Source organism: Peromyscus maniculatus, chromosome 10 (genome assembly GCF_049852395.1).
Source record: "Peromyscus maniculatus bairdii isolate BWxNUB_F1_BW_parent chromosome 10, HU_Pman_BW_mat_3.1, whole genome shotgun sequence".
Classification (NCBI taxonomy): Eukaryota; Metazoa; Chordata; class Mammalia; order Rodentia; family Cricetidae; genus Peromyscus; species Peromyscus maniculatus.
The window spans coordinates 23,304,335-23,326,714 of record NC_134861.1 but is presented as its reverse complement, the minus strand read 5'-3'; the positions used below and the strand labels follow the sequence as shown (position 1 = coordinate 23,326,714).

At 42.2% G+C, this 22,380-nt stretch overlaps 1 protein-coding gene and 1 pseudogene across 1 annotated transcript in view; both read right to left on the bottom strand.

The window, feature by feature from the left end:
• The window catches only part of Peli1 (pellino E3 ubiquitin protein ligase 1), a 53,470-nt gene extending 39,341 nt beyond the window's left edge, over window positions 1-14,129 (bottom strand). The window contains exon 1 of the mRNA XM_076546048.1: window positions 13,992-14,129. The gene's annotated coding sequence lies outside the window, so the exon portion shown is untranslated. The remainder of the gene's footprint in view (window positions 1-13,991) is intronic.
• LOC143267574 (ATP synthase F(0) complex subunit g, mitochondrial pseudogene) lies at window positions 5,958-13,589 on the bottom strand (annotated as a pseudogene).
• Window positions 14,130-22,380: the final 8,251 nt, after the last annotated feature.

Genomic DNA, 22,380 nt, shown 5'->3' with positions numbered 1-22,380 from the left:
TAAAATTCTGCCTGAGGATGTAAAGCAGCTCCAATGTTCCCAGAGGTGACTGACATTTTCTGTAACTATGAATGCTGAGAACACCTCTTTGCATAAACACAAAGTACAAAATGGCAAAAGTCTATTTAGGCCCTTTCAGAAACTGTTAGAGAATTCTCAGTTATAACTTTATTGAACAAGTTGTCTAAAGTATTTGATTTTATTGAATCTCCTTCTATCCCATGGGCTCTTGGGTGTAGTTAATTACTATGTTCATTTAACCCAGCCAACCACAAGTTTCAGGCTCATTTCACAGTACTGGTGCAGGCTTTTTGTTGTTTTTGTTTCTCAAGACAGGGTCTCACTCTGTAACCCTGTGTGTGGCCTCAAACTCACGGAGAACTGCCTGCCTAAGCCTCCCCAGCGCTGGGATAAAGGCGTGGGCCGTGATGACCGGCTGGTGAAGCAGGCTTTAATCCAATCAGAAGTGGTTGGTTACCCCCAACACCGTGCCACTACTGCAGCAGTGGGTCTACCCTGCCAGGTCGGTCACTGTTACTACTGTAGCCAAAGAAGACTCTTCTCCCTCCATAGCATGCACAGACACCTTCTAGCACCATAAAGCTAGCCAGTGGGGATGAAGCTTCCAGGTTGGTACTAGCTTGTTTTCTGCATGTCCTGACTCATGTGTCTCTAGCAACAGGGTCTTAACATCAACTTCTGGAGAGTAACAAAGCAACAGCAATAGCCTGTAATGTCTGAGGGCAGTATATGAAACCCTACTGGGTTTTTTATTTGACAGCCTATAATGCCCGCAGAGGCATTTTCTTTTTGCAGTAGATGGCAATTAATACAGAAACCCTGAACCTCAGTTATTATGCAAAGGATACGAACCTGTGGCGTGCTCAGCTCTATATGGGACATCAATATCACGTCCTCTCCTGCCAAGTTACATGGAAGAGGGAGTAGAAAGGCTGTAGGAGCTATATCTGTAGGGAAACAGTACTTGCCAGACATGACAGGACCATTGTAAACATGGCTTACAGTGCCTATGACTCATGTGTAAGACCTGCACAAGATCAAGCCATGCAAAATCCCACACAGATTGGGAGGGGCTCATGAATTCCTGCCCCTGTCTGAAAACATTTTTCCTCACAGATGATTCTGGGTTTGTTTTGTTTTTTTTTTTTCCTATATCTGCCCTCCTCTCAACGCCATGGGGCTCTGTATTTTATGCCTCATATTATCAATAAAAAGGAGTTTTTCCTACAGGGATAAAAAACTGACATGCAAAAAAGTAACAAGTAATAGGAGGAGGAGATGGGGGTAAACCATCTAGTTATGTTGTAAAAAGTAAACAGATGTGTTTTTATTTACAGTATAAACAAGAGCTAGTGACTAAAGCTTATAAAGTTAAGTAAATTCAATAGTACACAAATTTTAACACAAAGTCATCAAAGTTCAATTTAAAAAGCAGCTGATAAAAAAAAACTGGGATTCTCAAAAAACCCCTCAAAAATTACAATGTATTAAGACAAAAAAGTAAAAGAAACCCAACAACCAGGCAAATCATTGCATAACTTCAAGATAACAGTTAATCATAAAATAAAACTCCTTGATTATATGTACACTGTGATTATGACATGTTATCGAGTGCCAAAATGTCCTAAAAATGGTTAGCAAAAGGCTCAACAAAGTAAACCCCAACTGCAGTTACTGTAGTAATACTGTGGCACTGCACAGTTACCCTTTCTGGGGGCTTGGTGATTTAAACTAAGAGAGAAAAGCAAACAACGCACAGAGTAAGATGGAATTATGGAACATACTGTGAGACTTCACATACTGTGAGACTTCACATGCCCATTCTAGAGTGCCTAACACACCAGGTGTGCATCCTTGAGCAAACCACACTTCTCATCACAGTGAGGCCATTAATACGGAGTCTGTATGCAAGCTGATGAGATAAGTTATTACTTGAGATGAGGTAAAATAAAGTGATACTAAAGGAGCCCAGGAGCCAGACTGTCTTATGTTTGACTGCTGACACCAACATCTAGTTTCTGTAAGACTTAGACTAGCTTCATTGAGGATCAATTTCCTTACTTGTAAACTTGACACTAATATCGAAATTTTACATGTTAATTCTTTCATTCTTAATAATGTTCTTAGCAGATGAATAATAAAAAGTAGTACTACTGGTTATTTTGTAGAGGAAGAAACCAACACCCAAATCAGCTCATTTAATTGCCTGAGACCACAAAACTAAAAAGGTGACATTTAGGAAAGATGGGGGAGATGGTTCACTGGCTGCTCTTCCAAAGGACCCAGGTTCTATTCCTAGCATCCATATGGCAGCTCATGAAGACTTGGTTCCCTCTTCTGATTTCTGTGGGTAATGCATGCACACGGTACACAGACACACATGCAGGCAAAACACTCATACACATACATTTTTTAAGTGACATTTAGGACTAAATCATGAGAAATTTTAATTTGTTTCTATCCCTTTTGGAATTTGAAGTGTCCCTGTAAATTTTCTTCAATCTTTCAACACCTTTAATGAAACATTAAAATGTTATCCCTGAATATAAAGAATTCTTAAGTTCATGTAGTGTCAAGAGTGAATCATCAATATAAAGAGACATTAGTACAGACTGTCTCTCAGAAGCAAATCAGTATAGAAGTGAGACTTCCTGTAGGCAAACAATTTGAAGTCATGGAATCTTGAAGCTGGAAGAGACTTTAAGGCTGAGATGACAAATAGACGTCATCTAAAATGCCAACTACATATAAATACTGTTTCAGGAAAGGAGTCTGGTTGAATGCTACTGTGCATGTCTATAATACAATACGGCACAGCACAGCACAGCACTCAGGAAGCTAAGGCAGAATGACCAGCCCGGGAAACACAAAGATCCAGACTCAACATTCAGTTGGAACTTCCATGAGGAGTTCCAAAGAGAACGTAAGTACTACAGAGCATGTGACTTTGTAAAGATGAAGAAACTACAGTTAAGGTGGGTTAAATGAAAAGCTATGACATAAACAAATCAGAATTCTAGGTCCTGCAACTTTAGGGATTGGGATTTTTATCCTGCACGTAATGCCACTCCTCTCTGATGTATTGATACAATAAAAACGTTTTTATATAACAGATAATAAAAGCCAAACCAATTAAAATTTAACAGGGAGGGAATACACACCTTTGAAGGTTTTATTAGGCTTTTAAAGGGTTTGCAATCCTATAATAAAGACATGTTCATGTAAGTACATTCAAAGATTTAAATGAAGCCCACAACCTTTAGGTTCTATCACTGTGATCAATGAATCTCTGACTCAAACTGTTTCCTGACAATTTCACTTCATGGTGAATTTTCCCATATGACAATTCTTTAGAGTTTAGCCATTATGACTCAGGGCACCTCGATGCTATGAAGGAGCTTTCAATATAAGGGGTAGGAGGAGAATGAGGAGGCCTACTGAATCATTAACAGCCTACACAGTTATGAAACCCAGCAAAGTCTTTTTGGAAACCATTTTCAAGGCAGCTTTAGGAGGCAAATTCTGATGAAAGCCTTATTAAAAGACTGGTCTTTAAGAGGTGATCTATAAAGAAAATCAACCTCTTATTTATTTAAAGACACACAACTTTCCTAGTTTCTTTTTGAATGTCAGTGATCCATATTTTTTGATTTGGGTATCACTAAAGTCAGTGTACGCCCTACGTTCAACAGTTTAAGAGCCTCCTCAACATCTGTCAGAGCTCTCGGGTAAACTGCGAGAACTAGTTCAGAGACTGAATCATACCGCTTTATGTGAAAATCACAGTAAAGCAGCAGTGAGTACATGTGAGGAGTGTTCTCATGCACTAAGTCTACAAGGCTGTGGTTTCTCATTAAAAATAGCTACTACCTTACAAAGACACATCTTAACACATTTTCTCATGAATAATAAACTTGATTAGGTTTGTAATGCGGATGTTCTTGTCCTTTTATGGTAAATGGTAATGAGAACAATCTGAAGAAAATCCATCATGCTAACCATAGCCTGAAATGAAGAAAACTACCTTCCAGTACTCACAGTTCATTATATCTGGCATAAACCCAGAGGAACTCAAGTATTAAGGATAGTGTCTGCCAGGAATCAGGAATACAGCATTGAGGTTTTGAAGAACCAACAAAGCACCTCTTAATGTTTCCACTTACTGTTAAGAAATAAAACTAAACTTAATTGAGCCTTCAAAAATTATATGAAAACTATAGTAAACAACTAGGAAAAATCAAGGCCAATCACTTTGTATTTCATTCTTGTGGAAGGAAGGTAAAAACTTATCATCATATTACCCCTCTTCTCCTGTCTTCTGCTTGAATACGGGGGGGGGGGGGGGGGGGGGGGGGAAACTCCGCAGAAATCCAGACAATCCTCTCCTAAGGTCATGTGCAATTGTATTATTATAGTGCTAATTAAGGCTCCCATTGTTTCACATTTTTGGAAAAGACAACAAACACTGAGAGCAGAACATAACCTTGGAAATGCCACTCAGCTGTTAGTTCTGCTATCAAATGTTGCTCTAACAGCATACAGTTCCACCTGAATGTAGTATTAATTTATGAAGCTTTCAATTCAGTATGCCTATTTCTGTGTCCTATATTGATCTAAAAATATATATCCCACAGGTCAAGTAGCTGTATCTTGGTGTCTAACTGACAGAATAAACCACCATTACCAGATACACATTTTAAAAAAATTAAAGCAAAACAAAGACAAAGATAAGGAGTTAAAAAGAAGCAGATAAGGCAGAAGCAGGAAACTGCTACACAGTTACCTTTCCTTCTTAGGCCCTTCCCTCATTTCTAGTTCATTTTATCAGCACAAAAACGGTAGGCTGGGTGGAAAGCTCCACACAACAGCAACAGGCACAGCTAAAGAAAGCCAGCAAAGGAGCATAAAGCAAGCAAGCAGAGGGGCTGGGGGATGGCTTAGGGTTAGAGTGCTTGCTGCTCTTGTCTACGACCTGGGTTCAGTTCCCAGCACTCACATGATGGCTTACAACTGTCTACAACTCCAGGACTGGACACTCCTCTTCTGGCTTCCCTGAGCACCAGGCACACACGGTACACATACATACATGCAGGCAAAACATACACATTAAATAAATCCTAAAGAAGAAAAGAAAGCCAGTGGCAGAGTATGGAAAGATGAAAATGAAGGAGGCAGGGATGTGAAATTAGAGTACTTTGCAACACACAAGCTGAGGACCACCACCTGGAATCTACTGCTGCTTGGTTATCATAGGCTTTTTTTTTTTTTTTTTTTTTTGGTTTTTCGAGACAGGGTTTCTCTGTGTAGCTTTGCGCCTTTCCTGGAACTCACTTGGTAGCCCAGGCTGGCCTCGAACTCACAGAGATCCGCCTGGCTCTGCCTCCCGAGTGCTGTGATTAAAGGCGTGCGCCACCACCGCCCGGCTAATATCATAGGCTTTTTAAAAAACTGCCATTTTTACAGGTGAATCAAAGACAGCTTTTTACAACTTTCAGAGTTACCATAAAGCCCAAGAATTAAACATAGGCTGCTCTGTTATTTTATGCTAAGACAGCAGTGTTTAAAACACATTAACAGTACCTCCATCCTGATAGCATGTTTACATAAGGACTGAGTCTGGGTATTTATACACACACATATATATACACACATGAATATGTTTTTTAAAAACCCTACATTTCTAACAACTTACAGAAAATATTTTAAGATAGGGCTTTGCTAAAGTATTCTTAATACACCTGGACATGGTGGTACATGCCTTTAGCACCAGCATTCCAGAGGCAGAGGTAGAGGAAGATGGATGTCTGTGAGTTCAGGGCCGGCCTGGTCTATATAGTGAGTTCCAGGACAGCCAGAGCTATAGAGAGACCCTATTTCAACCCACCAGCCAACCAACCTACCAGCCAACCAACCAACCAAAACTAACAACGTATTCCTTTTTTTTTGGGACAGGTAGTATTTTATTCAGATAGCAGTCTCAATACACATGGTTCAAGAACATTCAAATAAGAACTCAAATAAAATCAGATGTTAAAGACTGGTCTTCAAACATCATAGCTAATGAGGCCACGCTTGCTTATGATCTCTCTGATATAAAACCACATCCACATCTCAGTGGCAACCAAACCATTCTACACCGTTTCCTTAACTGTAAGCTGAAGCGACCAGTTTTAGCACTTTTGAATTATTTTTTTTAACACTCTGAATAGTTGTAGGGAGTTCAGCAGAGGTTGGAGGAACCAGCTCATTCTTGGCGTAGTACCAAAATGTGGCCAATCAAGGCTTTGAGTAAGTCATGGCAGTGTTCACCAGCACCAGAGCCTTGCCTGAGAAGTTACCGATGAACTTGGCCATGGTCTAAGGTGGAAGGTCCAGCTCCCCGAATCCATAAAGTATTCTTAATTCAGATATGCATTTATAGTCTTAATGGCCATAATTAAAGTTCACAAATTATGATTACTGCCATTAAACTCTAAAAATATGAATGAAAAAGTTGTACTTCCTCCATCATTAGACATAACTAGAAAAAGTGTGGTCTTTATTAAATCATCTAAGTAAGTTTCATTTCTCAGGTTGGAAATATTGACTGTAGGAAGTACGAAATAACATTAATTTTTCAAAACTAATAATGTCTACATATACAGTGTCCTATGGAAAAATTTCTAAAAATCTCTAATGAAGAGTTTCTAGGTGTTTAAACATTTGGGTAAGATTCCTTTTTTTTCACCCCATGGTGGGAGTGCTGTAAGGTCCAGGGGTGAACCCACTACTATTATAATACTCAAATGGCACAGGATCAAACCCCCTCTAAAGTTCTATCTCTCTACCACAGACTAGGCAGCTCTCAGACCTCATCAGAGAAGTTTCTTTGTGCAGTGTACAGCAGTTATACAGAAATTCACAACCTGTCAAAGTGCAAAGAACCAATGTCAGTGGAACACTCGGCCACAAACGGGACATCTGTGTCACGTATCTCCTCTGGCCTCAAGGGGCCACCACAGAAAAGGGCAGAAAGACTGTAAGAGCCGGAAGACTGGAGTGAAACTGTCTTCTGAACTTAACAGGTCAGATGCACTCATGAACTCACAGCAGCTATACCTGTCTGCAAAAGATCAAACCCGTCAACATTCTAACGTGGAAGGAGGAGGGGCTCATGAACAAGGTTTCTAAGAAAGAGTTTTCTTTAAGAATGTGGCCCCTGGCAGGTCAGTAAGGCCATGAATGGCCCCTCACCCAGGAACATATGGACAGCACAAGTTGGACTGGATAGGTTTTTTTTTAAAGACAAGTTGGGATGGGGTGAGGGGGATTTGGGAGGAGTGGCAGTGAATAATAATCAAAAACATTGTATGAAAATTCCAAAGACATTATTCTAATAATGAAGATTTAACTACTGATCTGAGAAATTAAGCACGAATATACAATTTGTGATTCATTTCCACATGTACATGTGCAGAGGCCAGAGAGTGATGTAGGTGTCTTCCTCGGTTGCTTTCCTTCTCATTTTTGAGACATAGTCTCTTCAAGAATCTGGAGTTCACTATTTCAGCAAAGTCAGCTAGCGGGGATTACAGGTACACGGCTTGTGTCACATGGGTGCCAGCGATCCACACTTCCATGTATGTATGTAATTACTTTATCATGCTCCCCTTCTCTCCTCCCACCGAACCCCTTCTTCCCAACAAGTACCTCTCCTACTTTCATATCTTTGTTGTTTTTTTTTCCTGAGGGGGGGTGGATCCACTGTATTTAGTTAAATTACTTGGATAAACATGGGTGTGAGGTAATTATTTACTTGATCAAGAGAAACGTATCATGGCTACACCATTGAGAAATGATTCTTCTCTCCCCCAGCAATCATTAACTGCTTATATAGTTCCTCGGGGAGGCTGAGGCCTTGTGAGTCCATCCCCATCCATGATGGAACACCGATGGGCTCAACTTTGTGCAGAGAGACATTGTGGCTACGAGTTCCTGGTGCCACAGCCATGCTATGTCCAGAAGACAGCCTTTAGTAGTGCCGCTTTCCATCTCCCAGCACTCACATTCTTTGCACCTCTATCTACTTAATGATGCTTCCTAAACCTTATAGGGAGTTATACAGATGTCCTACTTAGGACTGGCTACTTAAACGTCACTTATTTTCAAGCACCTTTATCAGTTATAAGTCTCTACATTAACTTGCCCACTGCCAATAGATACTTCTCTGGCCAAGGCTGACAGCAGCACTAACCTATGGGTATAAACAATTTAGAAGGTAATTTGACAGGAAATGGGCACATTTGACAATAGTACACCCTCCTCCAGGGCCTACAGCCTCCTTATCTGCGGCTCTTGACCAGGTTCAGAGTACCTGGCATGAACTCTTTCTGTGTGGTATGAAAACCACCTGAAAGTGGCTGGTTACCACTGAAACACGTACACAACTACTGTTCCGTAGGCGCGTCTCAGCTGGCAGGTTGGAACTGTAGATCACATGGTTCACAGCTGCTTTACGATCACTGAGGACTTTCCTTCACTAGAAGCCTACCTTCCGGCTCCGTGAAAGCTGGTAAGCAGGGAGGAAGCTTTGAGCTCCGTTCCAGCAGGCCTTCTCTATGGCCTGCAACCAAGGTGTGTGATCGATCCCAGTAATAGGGTCTTATCTAGTTCTTGGTTAGGAGCAATTGACTGTAGCCTGTATTGTTTGGGGTCCTTTGAGACCTCCATGACCAATAAATCATAATGTGGTATCCCATACCTGGCACTGGGATTTTTATTAATAATGTAAGCCTTCTGGGAGGAGCATTAGCCACCTATACAGAATAACTCCCTGAATGATGTCTTTCCTAATGATCCTTTATCTTCCTCTCTCTCCATAGTCCCTCTACTACTTCCCTGATATATTTCCATATGTGTACAAATTTTTAAGTATTACACAAAAGTAGAAAGATTATATGAAGTTTCTTGTACCCATCTGTATGGCATCTATCCCCAACGATTTTTAGTCTAGGCCAATTACATACCATCAATGTTTTATCCTTTTCAAATAATTTAAACCAAAACATTCCAGACATCCTATTTTTGGTATGTGCACATTGTATATAGGTGTGTGCACCCATGCTAGGAGACCAGAAGTTGAAGGACCCCCACCTCATCTTTTTGTTGTTGTTTTTTGATTCTACCTAATCTGTTCGGATAGACTCTCCCACTACACCTTTGATTGAGCTAGATGGCTGGCTAGCACGCCCCAGGAATCACCCTGTTTGTACCACCCCAGGTTTAGAGGCGTGTGACACCGTGCCAGGCTTTTTAAATGAATGCAAGGACCAAACTCAGATTCTCCTGCAAACAAGAAGCACTTTCCTGACTACACCATCTCAACAGCCCCTAGAGATTGTAACTATCCCTACAAAGTAAAGATCTATATCATCACACCTTAAAAGAAAAACTGACAATTCCTCTTCACTAAATATCCAGGGTCTACACTGTCCATATTTTCCAGACATCCTTTTACAGTTAACTTGGCTCAAGCACCATTTAACTAAAGTCCACTTTCTACATTTGGTGGAGTTCCCTCTTATGGCAATTTAAAATCTTACAGCTTCTTCTTCCTCTCTTGCCTTTTGCCATTTATGTTGGAAAGAAACATGGTCATTTCTCTTTTGAAATGTGAAATATTTTTGAATTTTTAATTCTGGTAGTGATGGGGTTTGAACCCATGGCCTCATAGATACTAGCAACTAAGCAAGACCCTCAGTGTGCTCCTTCATTTTATTGTTTGGGTCTTATGGTTAGAATGTAAAACAGCAGTAAGCACTTCGGGTGATGTCAACAACTAGATAGTACTCAACACAGAAAAAGCACTCAGTATACACTGAGTAAATTATTTGGCATTAATGTCAACATCTAGTAGCAGTGAGTGGAACCTAGAATCCCTGTTTTCTAAACACAGTAGGACATCAAGCAGCCACTGTTAAGGAATCAGAATCTGGTAGACAGCATGGTATTTACTTGCTATTGCTTGCTTTAATGCCCTCAGAAGTATACTTCCAAAACAAGAGTTGACCATACTTTGCATGATGAAATTCAGCTGGAATTTAGTATAATAAATTAGCGTGTTTAAGTGTGTTTAAATATTTCTTTGTTTATTCTAGATAGTTGGGCAGGGGAAAACAAACTCCAGCAAAAAAAAAAAAAAAAAAAAAAAAAAAAAAAAAAAAAAGGAGGAGGCAGAAAATTATGGGAAACTAGGGATACTACATATTTTTACAGTTAGCCGCATCCCAAGAGGGTCATTACAAAATAAAAGTAACAACAAATGCTTTGAAAAGGAAGTAAATTCCATTTGTGCTGAATTAATTTTTAACTACACAAATGGTCAAGATTAACTGGCAGATGTCAGGATTTTCTCATTTATAGGCATTAGTAACATTCTATTTTTCTACAAATGGCATTGTGAGGTGTAATATTACAGGACACAAGAGGTACCAGCGGCCTCAGGCAAGCCTAAGGAGCTGAATCTAATCTCTGGACCCACACAGTGGAAGGAAGAGAACCAATTTCCACAGTTGTCCTCTGGCATCTACCTGTATGGCAAAGCTTCTGTAGGTGGTTAACAAACACGCATCTTCCTCACAAATAAAAATAAGCAAAATGCAAAACTGTTTGTCTGAAGTACAGCTTATTGTGGCAAAATCATGTAAAACATCCTGTCTAACAAGTCATTTCTCTTAAATCACCCAATGGAGCTATCCCTCTCTAAACCTATTTCTGAAAGTAGCTACTTATTTCATTTAAAAATTCCAATCTTCCAGGCATAGAGCATTCCTAGGGAGGCTAAGGAAGGAGGATTTTCAGTTCAAGGACTGGGTGGGCTACAAGGCAAAATCTTATGGGGGGGGTGACTCTTAGAAACAAAAAAAACCTGTAAATTCCCTGACAGTCACTCAAGAAACCTCATGCTTTCTTTCTCTTTATAAAGTCTCTCATAAAGTCATTTCACCAGAACAAAATTACTTAAAATTTACTAAGAATAATGTTAGCCAGTCTTTCCAACCATTGATCTATTTAAAACAACACAGAAAAGACTAATAGATAACATGTAATCATACCCAGATCTCTGAATGACCCGTATTTCTTGTTTTAAGGTCCCACACATTAGTGTAGGCTGAGGAGGTCAAACGTTAACAAAGAAAAACAACAAAGTGTAAAAACTCCACCACAAAGTCTAGCAAGAAACTCTAGAACAACCCAAATCATGTGAAAGAATGTTTTTATTTACTTTTCTGTGATGTGTAGAGGGACTCTGAGAAAGATGGCTACAAATCTATAAACTCAAAGTGCTATGTGTAATTCACTGTCTGAGACTTCAACTAGAATTTTGTTCCTTATTTATAAATGTTTCTAGGAATCTTTAATATGGTACTTCCTAAAATCTTTATCAGTTTTCCTTACCTATCTATCTATTAATTTTCCTTCCTTCAATGCATTTTTTAAAAATATGCTTTATATTTCTCAGTTAAAATTCATAACTGGAATAAAACATTTTTTTTGAAAATGAATCCTCAAGCCACCTCAAGGACCATCATATATTGACCACTACAACATTTTAACATAATACGTGTGTGATCTCTGTAAGTCTGACTGAGCGATAGGCCTATTTTACTGTTCCACGGGAAGATCTATACACATGCTGGACAGTTTCCAATTCTAAGTCTTGTCGTAAAACGTCTACCACCTACAGAAGCTTCTATCTGAAAAACTGTTCACAAAGCAGAACTCTGTATCTACTGGGCAACGGAGCACATTCTAAGTCAAGGGGCTCAAAATACAATTGACATTTTGAAAAGTGAAAAGGAAGCGGAAACATTCTGAGGCTTCCCCCTGAAACTTGCCTCAGTAGCATCATTTCCTGCCCCATATTTTTCTGCCACTTGTTTTAAAGGGCCCCAAAGAGCTCAGGAAACCTGGAAATTCAAAATTCACTTACTTCTTCCTCTGGACTCCTGGGATGGACTACGCAAAGATACTGTTAGTAGTTTCTTTAAAAGTACAAATGGCCCTGGCAAATCTGGTTGGTAAGTACCATGGGAAAAGTTCAAAATAAGGTTACTTACATGCCAATTTTAAGAAGCACATAAATAATCCCCAAATATGGAACTAAGGCAGATTTCCAGTTTACTGTTTTCAAGTCAATAAACAGAACTACACTTCTATTACACTAAAAAAAACAAACAAACAAAAAACAAAAACAAAACAAAAAACCCAAAAACCTAGGTGGCAAGTTTCCTCTTTAAAAGTCTTATATTTGTTAGGTGAGACGCTCTAACCATAACATGCAATCTTCCACACTTAACTGTTGCCGTTTTCAAATGGTTAAACGTACAATCTATCAACAAACTTCAGAAAAGGGATAGGCTGGAGAACAGGGAAAAAAATCAAGTCTCACTTTCATTTTCTGACACACCCACCAGATGTAAGTCCGGGGGCAGCTATACATTACAAATGGAATTATTTAAGTGAAAGCACTGCTATTACAGTTCTGAATCTCATACAACTCAGGACAAGAACCTGTAGAAATAACACTTGATTTAAATTTTTCACACCTTCCATTTGGTACCAGAATTAAAAAAAAAAAATAACACTAAGTATTTACTACAGATGTGAGAAGAAAACCAAAAAGAAAGAAAGAAAAATAAAAAGAATTTATATGCTTATTTAGACAATCAGGAGGTTTCAAGTATGTGTGTCTGAGGACTTTGAGAAAATATTTTCGGTTACCTGCAAAAATGTATCATAAACCGAAACAGAAGAATTTGAGGAACTGCACCTTTTCCATAATTCAAAAACTTTAAATTCACACTACTAGGCAAACTCAGTCCATGTGAAGGGAAGACAATGACACAAAAGTCTGACACCAAAGATCACCTGCTACGAAGACAAAGTAACAATCTACTGAGTAAGAGAAAGTCAAGAGCCTCTGAACGAAACAGACAACCTACTGATACACAAAAGCTTTAATTCTCGGTAGAATCCAGTGGCGAACTTGTATTTAGTGGCTAAAACATGCTAAAAGTATTTTAAGTAGAAGCTCTCCCTCTCCTCAGCCTGCTCTGACTTCCAAAGAGTCTTGCACAGATAAACATAGATGGCGAAGTGAGTTACGACTTACAGGATCTCCACCACTCGGGAACATTTTTCAGAAAGTCCTTTGAGGTTTTAAGATTCAAACACTATTTTAAAAGAATCATTGTTTCAACTACCTAACAATTACTCAGGGTTCTTTCAGACTTCACTTAACCTGTAAGTGAAATGAGCATCTTTAACTTTTCCACAGGGCATTTGGAGAACGAGTTATTACTCATAAACGCTCTCGGAGCCTCAGACACCAGGCGCGGTACATCAAGCGTATCCATCAATTTGAGGGCTTTCTGGACCTCAGTTTACCCACGTACGGAAACGGGCTTGGCAAGGGCCCGGGAGGTGAAATTAATTAGTATTTTTAAAATGCTCTGAGATCCGAAGATGAAAGGAAATGTGAGAGGCACGCAGAGATGATGACAATAATCATAACAATAAAAAGAATGACTAACTTGGAAGTCTGCGTTATGTAAGGAAGCAGGGAAGTTACCAGATCCACACAAACAAAAGAGAAGCCCACCGCCTCTTTGTTCCCGTTCCACTTCTCCGGCCTGCAGCCGGGCCGCGGGACCGAGAACCGGGCAAGCCGGGCCGGGGCTCGCCGCCGCCGCCGCGCGCCGGCTCCTGCCCGCTCCAGCCGTGGGGGAGGGCGTTCCGGGCAGCTCCTCACAAAGGCGCTTCCTCCCACAGCGCGGGATGCGGCGCCGCAAACTCTGCTCCCCGCCGCCTCCCCGCGGGCGGACGGGCGGACGGGCGGGCGCGCGCACCGCCGCGCCGCCACCGGCAGGGGCTCGGAGGAAGTTCCGCGCCGCCGGCCCCCCGCGCCCCCTTCCCGGCGCCGCACTCACCGGACGACTGCTGGTGGCCGGAACGCCAGCTCGGCCCGCCGCGAGCGAGGGCCGGAGCGCGGACACCCGGGGCGGGCGCGGGGGCGGCGCGAGCACCGGTTGATCGCAGGCACCCGCGGAGCCCGCCGCCTTCCCGCCAGCCGCCCGAGCCCCGCGAGGCCGAGCGGAGCGCGGAGCCGAGCGCCGAGGAGCGCGGAGCGGAGAGGGGCGCGGGCCCGCTTTGTGGTGAGCTCCCCGGGGCTGCAGGCAGAGCCGATGGCGCCGCACGGCCGCTGCAGCCGCTGCTCCTGCCGCTGCCGCTGCTGCTGCTGCTCCCGCTGCTGGTGCTGGCGCTGGAGAGGAGGCGGCGGCGGCGCCCCCGACGGTCCCTCCGCCTCGAACCGCCTTTGGGTCACTGACACACACTGGGAGGGAGGGGAGAGACTAGCGGGAGGGCGGGGCATGAGGGGACGGGGCAGGGCCACATCGGGAGGCGGTGCCGAGGAGGCTCCTGGGAGCTGTAGTTCTCTGAGAGGGAAAAAAAAAAAAAAGCATCTATTGTGGAGGGGCCTAGGGCTCGCTCTGAGTTGCGCGTGCGCAAGGGGACTGGGGCGGGGACTGTTACCATGGTCACTGATTCACCAAGCCTGAAGGTTGAGTACTGTAGTTGACTAAACAAGGCTGGTCTTGTGTCTTTGGTGCCATTGGGTTCGGGCCCATAGCCAGTCTCTCCTGCTTCACCCCACCCCCAACAACAAGCCTCACCACTTTGAAGTGCCCAGTGAAATCTCACTTCCTCCCGACATGGCAGGCTCTCTGGCTGCTCAGATTTCTTCTACAAATCGTAAATACCCCTTTCCTTTGCCTCCTTAAAGTGAATTACCCGAGACACTAAATCTAGTTGTTCTTAGCGTTTTAACAATTAAGTTATAAAACTGTTAGGAGCATAACCAATAACAGAATCCCATAATTTCTTTGCTCAGTTACCTACATTTAACTTTAGTACTGGCAAAGGTAAAGTTCAGCATTAATAACATCGTTTGATCATTGTAATGCAATTTGCTCATCTTAAAAATCCATAATTCTTCAGACATCCAAATTCCATAAATATCAGTTCAGAAGATAAGTGGAGAGTTCCAAACTGTTCAGTGTACATATTAGCCAGTTTTCATTTAGTAATGAGAAACCTGAACCACGGTTTGGGTATGCTGTTGGACTGCTCAGCTAAGTCTACACCCATTCTAGTTACCCAGGTATGTATGTATATGTGGTGGTGGTGAGAGGTGTGGAGATAGCCAGGACGATGTACTGGCTCTCCAGAAGGCGTGGAGGTCACCTGCCTCATTTTCTCTCAATAGACTACCGAGAAATCTACAACCTGGAGAGAAAAAAAAAGAAGATTAATGCCCAAGAATCAGACATATATTTTAAGAGGGGAAAATCAGGATTTTCAAATAGCCACAGGACCAGAAAGCCTCGATGCCCACAGACTACGTAATTTTTGCTCATTCAAGAAACAAGTGCACAGGGACTGGGGAGACGGCTCCGAAGTTAAAAGCACTGGCTGCTCTTCCAAAGGAGCTGGGTTCAGTTCCCAGCACCCACATCATGACTTACAACCATCGGTAATTTCAATTCAGGGAATCCAATACCGTCTTCTGCCCTCATCGGCACACAGACATATATGCAGGCAAAACACCTATATTTAAAATATTCAATGTAACTATTTAAATAAAATATTAAAGAACAAGTGAACATGTTTACTATGTGCCAGGCATGTTACTGAGCCTCAAAACTAGAGCTATAAGAATATAAAAGAAGAATACTTTGTATTCAAAGTTCTTACTCCGCCAAGGGAGAGACAGGTAAATGGACTCAGTGTGAGCTGTGCTGTCCTAGGAAAATGCATACTACCTCAGACTTGGGCGGGGGCAGGAAATGCTTCCGAGATCATTTGAATGTGGGGATGACTTGGTTTTTATATTTGCGTATTTTAGAGGAAAGAGAGAAGGTAAGGGACAGCATAAAATGCAAAGACACAAAGGCCAGTGAGCAGTTTTGCTAGCAATGGTGGAATGGCCTTGGGGAAAGAGGCAAGAGGAAACTTCGGAAACCACAGCAGACAGCTAAGCTCGGGAAGGTCTTGAGTAATACACTAAAGAATATCATCTTCTTTTTCTTCTGGAAGCAATGGGTTATAAACATGAAATTTTGATAAAATATATGCTTTAGAAAAACCAGTCTGTGAGACGTAAAATGTGTGAAGTTGTCTTAGTCAGTATCCCATTGCTGTGAAGAGACACCATGACCACGGCAGCTCTCATAAAGGAAAACATTTAATTAGGGCTGGCTCATAGTTCAGAGTTTCAGTCCATTATCACCATGTCGGCAAGAATGGCAGTGCCCAGGCAGACATGGTGCTGGAGAAGGAGCCAAAAGTTCTACATCAGCAAGAAGAGAGAGAGAGAGAGACACTGGGCCTGGCTTGAGCATCTGAAACCTCAAAGCCCCAGTGACAGGCCTTCTTCAACAAAGCCACACCTCTCCACAGGGCCACTCCCTGTGACCAAGCATTCAGATCTACGAGTCTGTGGGGGCCACTGATATTCAAACTGCCCCAGAAGCCTCTTACAGTGTTGTTGAGGGAGAGATAGAGACTCACTGGGGCACGGGAGGGAGCATGAGACAAAACTGTAATTAGGCCCTACCTAGAGAACAGAATTAATTCTCCAGTGCTTAATGGCCTATGTTTGGGGGTAAATGGTGACAGGAAGTTATGAGTGGTGTGTTTGGGGCTGCAAGCAGCAGAAACCAAACTCCAACTAATTTAAAAGCAATAAAGGAGAATTTCTTACGCACCTAGGTAAAAAAATCCAACTAGGGGATGGCTATAGGGATGATGGATTCAATGACCCAGTGAGTCATTAAAGACCTGGTTCGTTCTCGTTTTTCTCTGTTTTTCTTTCTTAGCATTAGTTTTCTGGTCAAGTGACAGTTGCCACCAACTTCTGTTTTACCATCAGTATCTAGGAAGACATAAGAAGGAAGTCTCTCTTGGAAGTTCCTTTTAGGAAGGACTGAAAACCCTTTCCTTCCAGCTACAAGCAATTGCTTCCCATGCCGATACGTGAATTAAAAACGGGGGCCAGGAAATCGCACAAGGTTGCTTCAAGATGAAGACTCATGCGCACTAGAGCAAAAGTAGTGAGTTTCCCAAAGTTGTGATGAAGAGGAGTGGGTATCCCAAAAAAATGTGGTGATTGCCCAAAATAAGCAGAATGGAGGCTGAGAAGACATCACAATAGCTAGTACTAGGGAGAAAGAAGCCAAGGATGGCTGCCATACTTCCAGTTTCCAGGTGTTCAAGCTAGTGAGGCCACTCCTTAAATGAGGGAAGAAGAAGAGTCAGTTGCTTTTGAGAGTGGTTTGGGGTAGTGTCCTTTGGGTACGTTGAGTTTGAGACACCTCTGGAACATCTAGGTGGAGGGGCTTCGGTGACATGTCCCGTGGCTCTTGGGGCTGTGGAACGGGATCAGGCAACAGAGACATAAATGGACTGGCCATCATAATGGATTGCTACTGAAATTATGGGGATGGATAAGGCTGTGGTGTGTACGGCATAAGAGGAGGAATCAGTAACGGAACCTGGAGCACACTGGCAGGCACTGAAGAAGTACTCAGCAAGAGGGAGATGATTCCCAGGAAGTAACAAGAGAACTGGGAAAATGGGGGGCGGGGGGTAGGGTGGGGGGGAGATGAATCTGTCACCAGGTGTGAGGTCGGTCTACAAAAAGCCGCAAGGACTGACATGTTAGGATTGGCAGTCAATAGAAAAGCGGCTATGATAAGCTTCTTCCATATACTGAAAGAGAAATTAGAGGTAGGAAAAAAAAAACCAACAACAACAACCTAAAGACTAAATTTACAACTTCTAAAATACAAGTTTTGCTAGGTAAGATTAGGACTCAGGGATGATTAGTTACTGAGCAAATTAAGTCAGTTAAAAGAAAATAAAATTGGTTGCTTAAAGGCAGAGTAATAGACTCTCTACAAAATAAAGCACATTAAACAGCACCACACACAAGCACTAAAGAAAAAAGTCCCCAAACACTAAAGAGAAAAGCCCCTCAAATGCAGTGTGGTTTGTGGGATAGTACCAAATATTTTAATATTTGTGTGATTGCAGCTGCTGGTAAGAGAAGGGCCAGCGGCAGGTGACATAAAAGTTATTTGAAGTAACATGTCTGAAAACACTTTAATATGTGGTGAAAATGATAAAAACCACATATTTGAGAAGCTGAACGAACCCTAACCAGGGTAAATGCACACACATGAAAACCACCGCAGGAGCTGTGAGATGCTTCAGTGGGGAAAATGTGCTCCCGAGCCTAGCGACCTGAGTGAGTGCTGAGAATTGTAACTATATGACTAAATATAAAAGAGCCCCCTCATTAAAAACAATCTAAAGATAATTTAAGGCAAAACAACAACACTGTATGATAAGACCATAACATACGCAGAAGTAAAATGTTTTGCAACATGTAACTCAATGGGTTGAGGGAGGAAACCGAATCGTATTGTTTAGATTGAATGGTGGTAAGTTAGAAGAGCATATTCTGAAATATAGAATAGCTGTCAGAAATAAAACAAACACGAATACACAATAGTGAAGATAAAATGAAATTCTAGTCCTAAAACAAACCAACCCTGGATGGAGCGACAGAAACACAGAAGAAAGTTATGTCCTTAATGACAGTGGAGCCGACACAGCTGCTCTGGACCAGTCCGAGTTCTGCACAGCTCAGGATCAGCGGAGCAGGCCTACCGCAGTTTCGTGGACGGTCTTCAGACCCGGGAGCACCCACACATTGCATGGAATCTGGCCACCTTGCCAGCAACTTCATCCTGTCTGTTTTTCCTTTTCCTTTCTTCCTTCCTCACTATTATTCCATGTGTGCGTAGGTATAGATACTAGGGGGCAACTTTGTGAGATGGATTCTCTCCATTTACCTTCACATGGGTTCTGGGAACCACACTCAGGTCACCAGACCTTCAGAGCTAGCTCTTTTCTTTGCTGAGCTGGCTCTCTGGTTCCTTTGTAATTTTTTGTGTTGTTCAGACACAGCGTCTTCCTATGTGTCCCAGGCATGTCTCGAACTTGCTATGTGATCCAGGCTGGCCTCGAACTTGCTGTCCTCTTGCTGCCTCTGCCTCCTGAGTACTGGGATCGCAGGCATGTGCCACCATGCCCAACTCCAGTTTTTCCTGAAGGCTAAAAACATGTGCAAATGCTTAGCATAGTCCTTAGGGTATAGACATAGCACATAGTCAGCCCTTTACAATGCTTTGGTCTGAGCCACAGTAATAAGTAGATACAACAAAATTTAGATACATGCTATAAACACAGGTGTAGAATTCAAGGTGGTGTTCATGTATCATATATCAAGATCTGTGAAGCTCCTTTTGAAACTATGTCTTTACCTTCACAACATGGCTCTTCAAAATTGGCAAGCCTTTGAATTCAGGACAGTTCTGTCACGGAAAATGAGTGCACTTCCAAATTCTATCCATTCGGTCCCCAAATGTGGTTTAATGTCTATCCGTCCTTAGCCAAAGCAGGTCTGCTTCTGTTGTACTCTCTGACTGCAAGAATCACAGCCGGCATTCTGTCCGGCATTCTGCTTCTGCTCTGTCCTCAAACACACACGCAAGCAGTGTTTAGGATATGAAAAGAAGTCTTTTTAAAAATCACAATGTGGATACAGTGCCACTCAGCTTTCTATCAGGTACGACAAATGCCTGGGAATAGACGTCTGAAAAGAAAAAAAAGGGTCATTTGAGTTCATGGTTTGGTGGTTTCAGTCTCTGACCCACTGGCCTTGCGGCTTCTCAGCCCGTGTGAGCCTCACTTTACAGCCACAGCAAAGCTGCTCACCCAAAGCCTGGAAAGCGCTGGCGCCCCGCCTCTTAATGTCGCAGCCCCGGCCCCACCCCCACAGTCCCTCTCTGGGAAGCAAACGTTTGCCACAGGAGCCTTGAGAAGACACTTGAGATTCAAACTACTCTAAAACAACATGCAATGAATATAGAATTTTCTGGTAAGCAATATAGGGTTAACTGAACATACCAATCTTTTCTTGCAACTTGAGGAAATGATGGGAAACTTTTCTTCTTTTGTGGCAATGTTTCATTTGCTGCAAAGGAACATATCTTTGTATCTTCTCAGGTTTACAATTTTAAAAACTCCAAGTGGACTACGTCCTTCTGGGACCAGGAAGACCTGAGACTACATACTGCGTTCTGTCGAACTGCTCGGACTTCTGAGTGACCATTTTGTACATCTGTGTTCATTCTGATGTTCAAATCACAAGTAGTTTATCTCTCAGAACTCCAACCTTCCAACATTGCTTCTCAAAATAAAATTAGTCTCTCCTAATATCCTCAAAGTCTCCAAATAGCTGGTAGTCAGCATGGAACATGCTCCTATTTTAAACCTGTGAACGGCACACAATTTGAAGGCTTGCGCTTTCACTCAAAAGATTTGTAGGTCCCAAATGCTGGCTATGACATTTTAGATACAGTTGGAAAATGTCAAAGACAAGCTAGTTGAGATGTTAATGTTTTAAAGGAATATTCTTGAACAACAAGGAATACAGCCGAGCTAGTCTCACTCAGAGAAAATGACATGTAGCGGGGCGGTTGTTCTAGAACATCAAAGACAGTAAGAAGCTGGCCTGATGGTACACATCCATAGTCCTAACGCGTGGGAAGCAGAGGCAAGAGGACTGCAAACCTGAGGCCAGACTTGGCGATGTAGTTAGACCCTAACAACACGAGCCAAACTAGGAAACGAGGAGTGGCGTGCCATACTCGGGAAGAAAAGATGAGATGTTTTCCCATCCTTAAAGCTGCCTTTTTTTGTTTTTGTTTTTTGTTTTTTTTTGTTTTTTTTTTTTTGGCCAATGGACTGATGGATTTTTCTTTCTTTTTTTTCTTTTTTTCTTTTTTTTTCTTTTTTTTTTTGAGCACAAGCTGTCCTTGTGTACCTGAAGATAATTTTGAACTTCTGATCCTCCTGCTCCCACTTCCAAAGTAATAGCATTAATTACCACCACACCTGTTTCGTTTTGTTTTAATTGCATAAACTATGGTTACAGACTGTGGATACACAAATTGGTTTGTTACTCTTCCCCCACCTTTAAATCAAGAAAATAAAGTAAAATAATGTGTTATGGGCACTTTTAAAGAACTATGCCCAGGGAATAGCAGGAATGTAGAGAAGAAAACCAATTTTCCCGGAGAATGCAGTCAGAACACCGTGTCAGAGAGAAGGTAGCAGTCATGCTGGGCCCTGGAAACCAAACAGGTGCTGACCAGGTGCCTGGCAAGAGGGTTTAGCACGGCCTGGAAAGGCTGAAAGCTCAGAAGGATGGAGGAGCGGAGCCATTCAGGGTGTGGATGGTGAGACTGAAACATCTAGGAGCAGATCACAGAAGCCCTTGCATGTCACCTTATCCCAAGATGTTGAAAGATTTCTGATGGAGGAGAGATACCAGATGACACTTCTGTTTGAGCAGAGTGGCTAGGAAGAAGATGCAACAGAAGCCACTTGTGGTGGCGCACGCCTTTAGTCCCAGCACTCGGGAGGCAGAGGCAGGAGGATCTCTGTGAGTTTGAGGCCAGCCTGGTCTACATAACGAGTCCCAGGACAGCCTGAGCTGCATGGTGAGACCCTGCAACAGTGCAGGCGAGAGGTGGTGGCCGGCAAAGCCTGTTTGTCCCCGTCCTCACCAATCTTTACTCTCAGTTTCCTAGTCCGGGACTATCCATCATCATCATCCTGTTGTAATTTTTACTTTTACATTTTTTATGACTGAAGAAACAAAACAGCTTTAGAAAGAATATTGACCATTTGGAAATCCTTCCTTTGAAGGGTCTAAGTTAAAATTTTGTCTGTTTTGTATCTGTCTTCTTACTGATGGGAGTTCTTTGTATATTCTGGTTATTTATCTAATTATAGATTTCTCTCTGTGTGTGAGTATGTGTAATACAATGTACTGATAAATATATTTTATTCTAATTTAGTTTTCTCAGAAAAATTTTATTTTATTTATATTTAATTTATATTACCCAGAAAGGTAATTCAACAATTATGGAACTTTGCGTTTTGGGCTCTCAGGGAATTTTTTTCTCTATCCACATTCAAGACTGAAAACAAACTATTTGCTGCTGGTCCAGTCTGAGGGCTAACTCTTTTCCAGCCCCTTTCACTGACTGCACAGCTATCTGGAAGCCCGGGCTTTAGCACAATCCCAGTCTAAGCTCTAAACTGCAGGGACATGGGTGCATTTCCTTCCCCTGTAGGACCATTAACCCCCTGGCCCCAGCCGCCCCAGCCCCCCTCATCCCC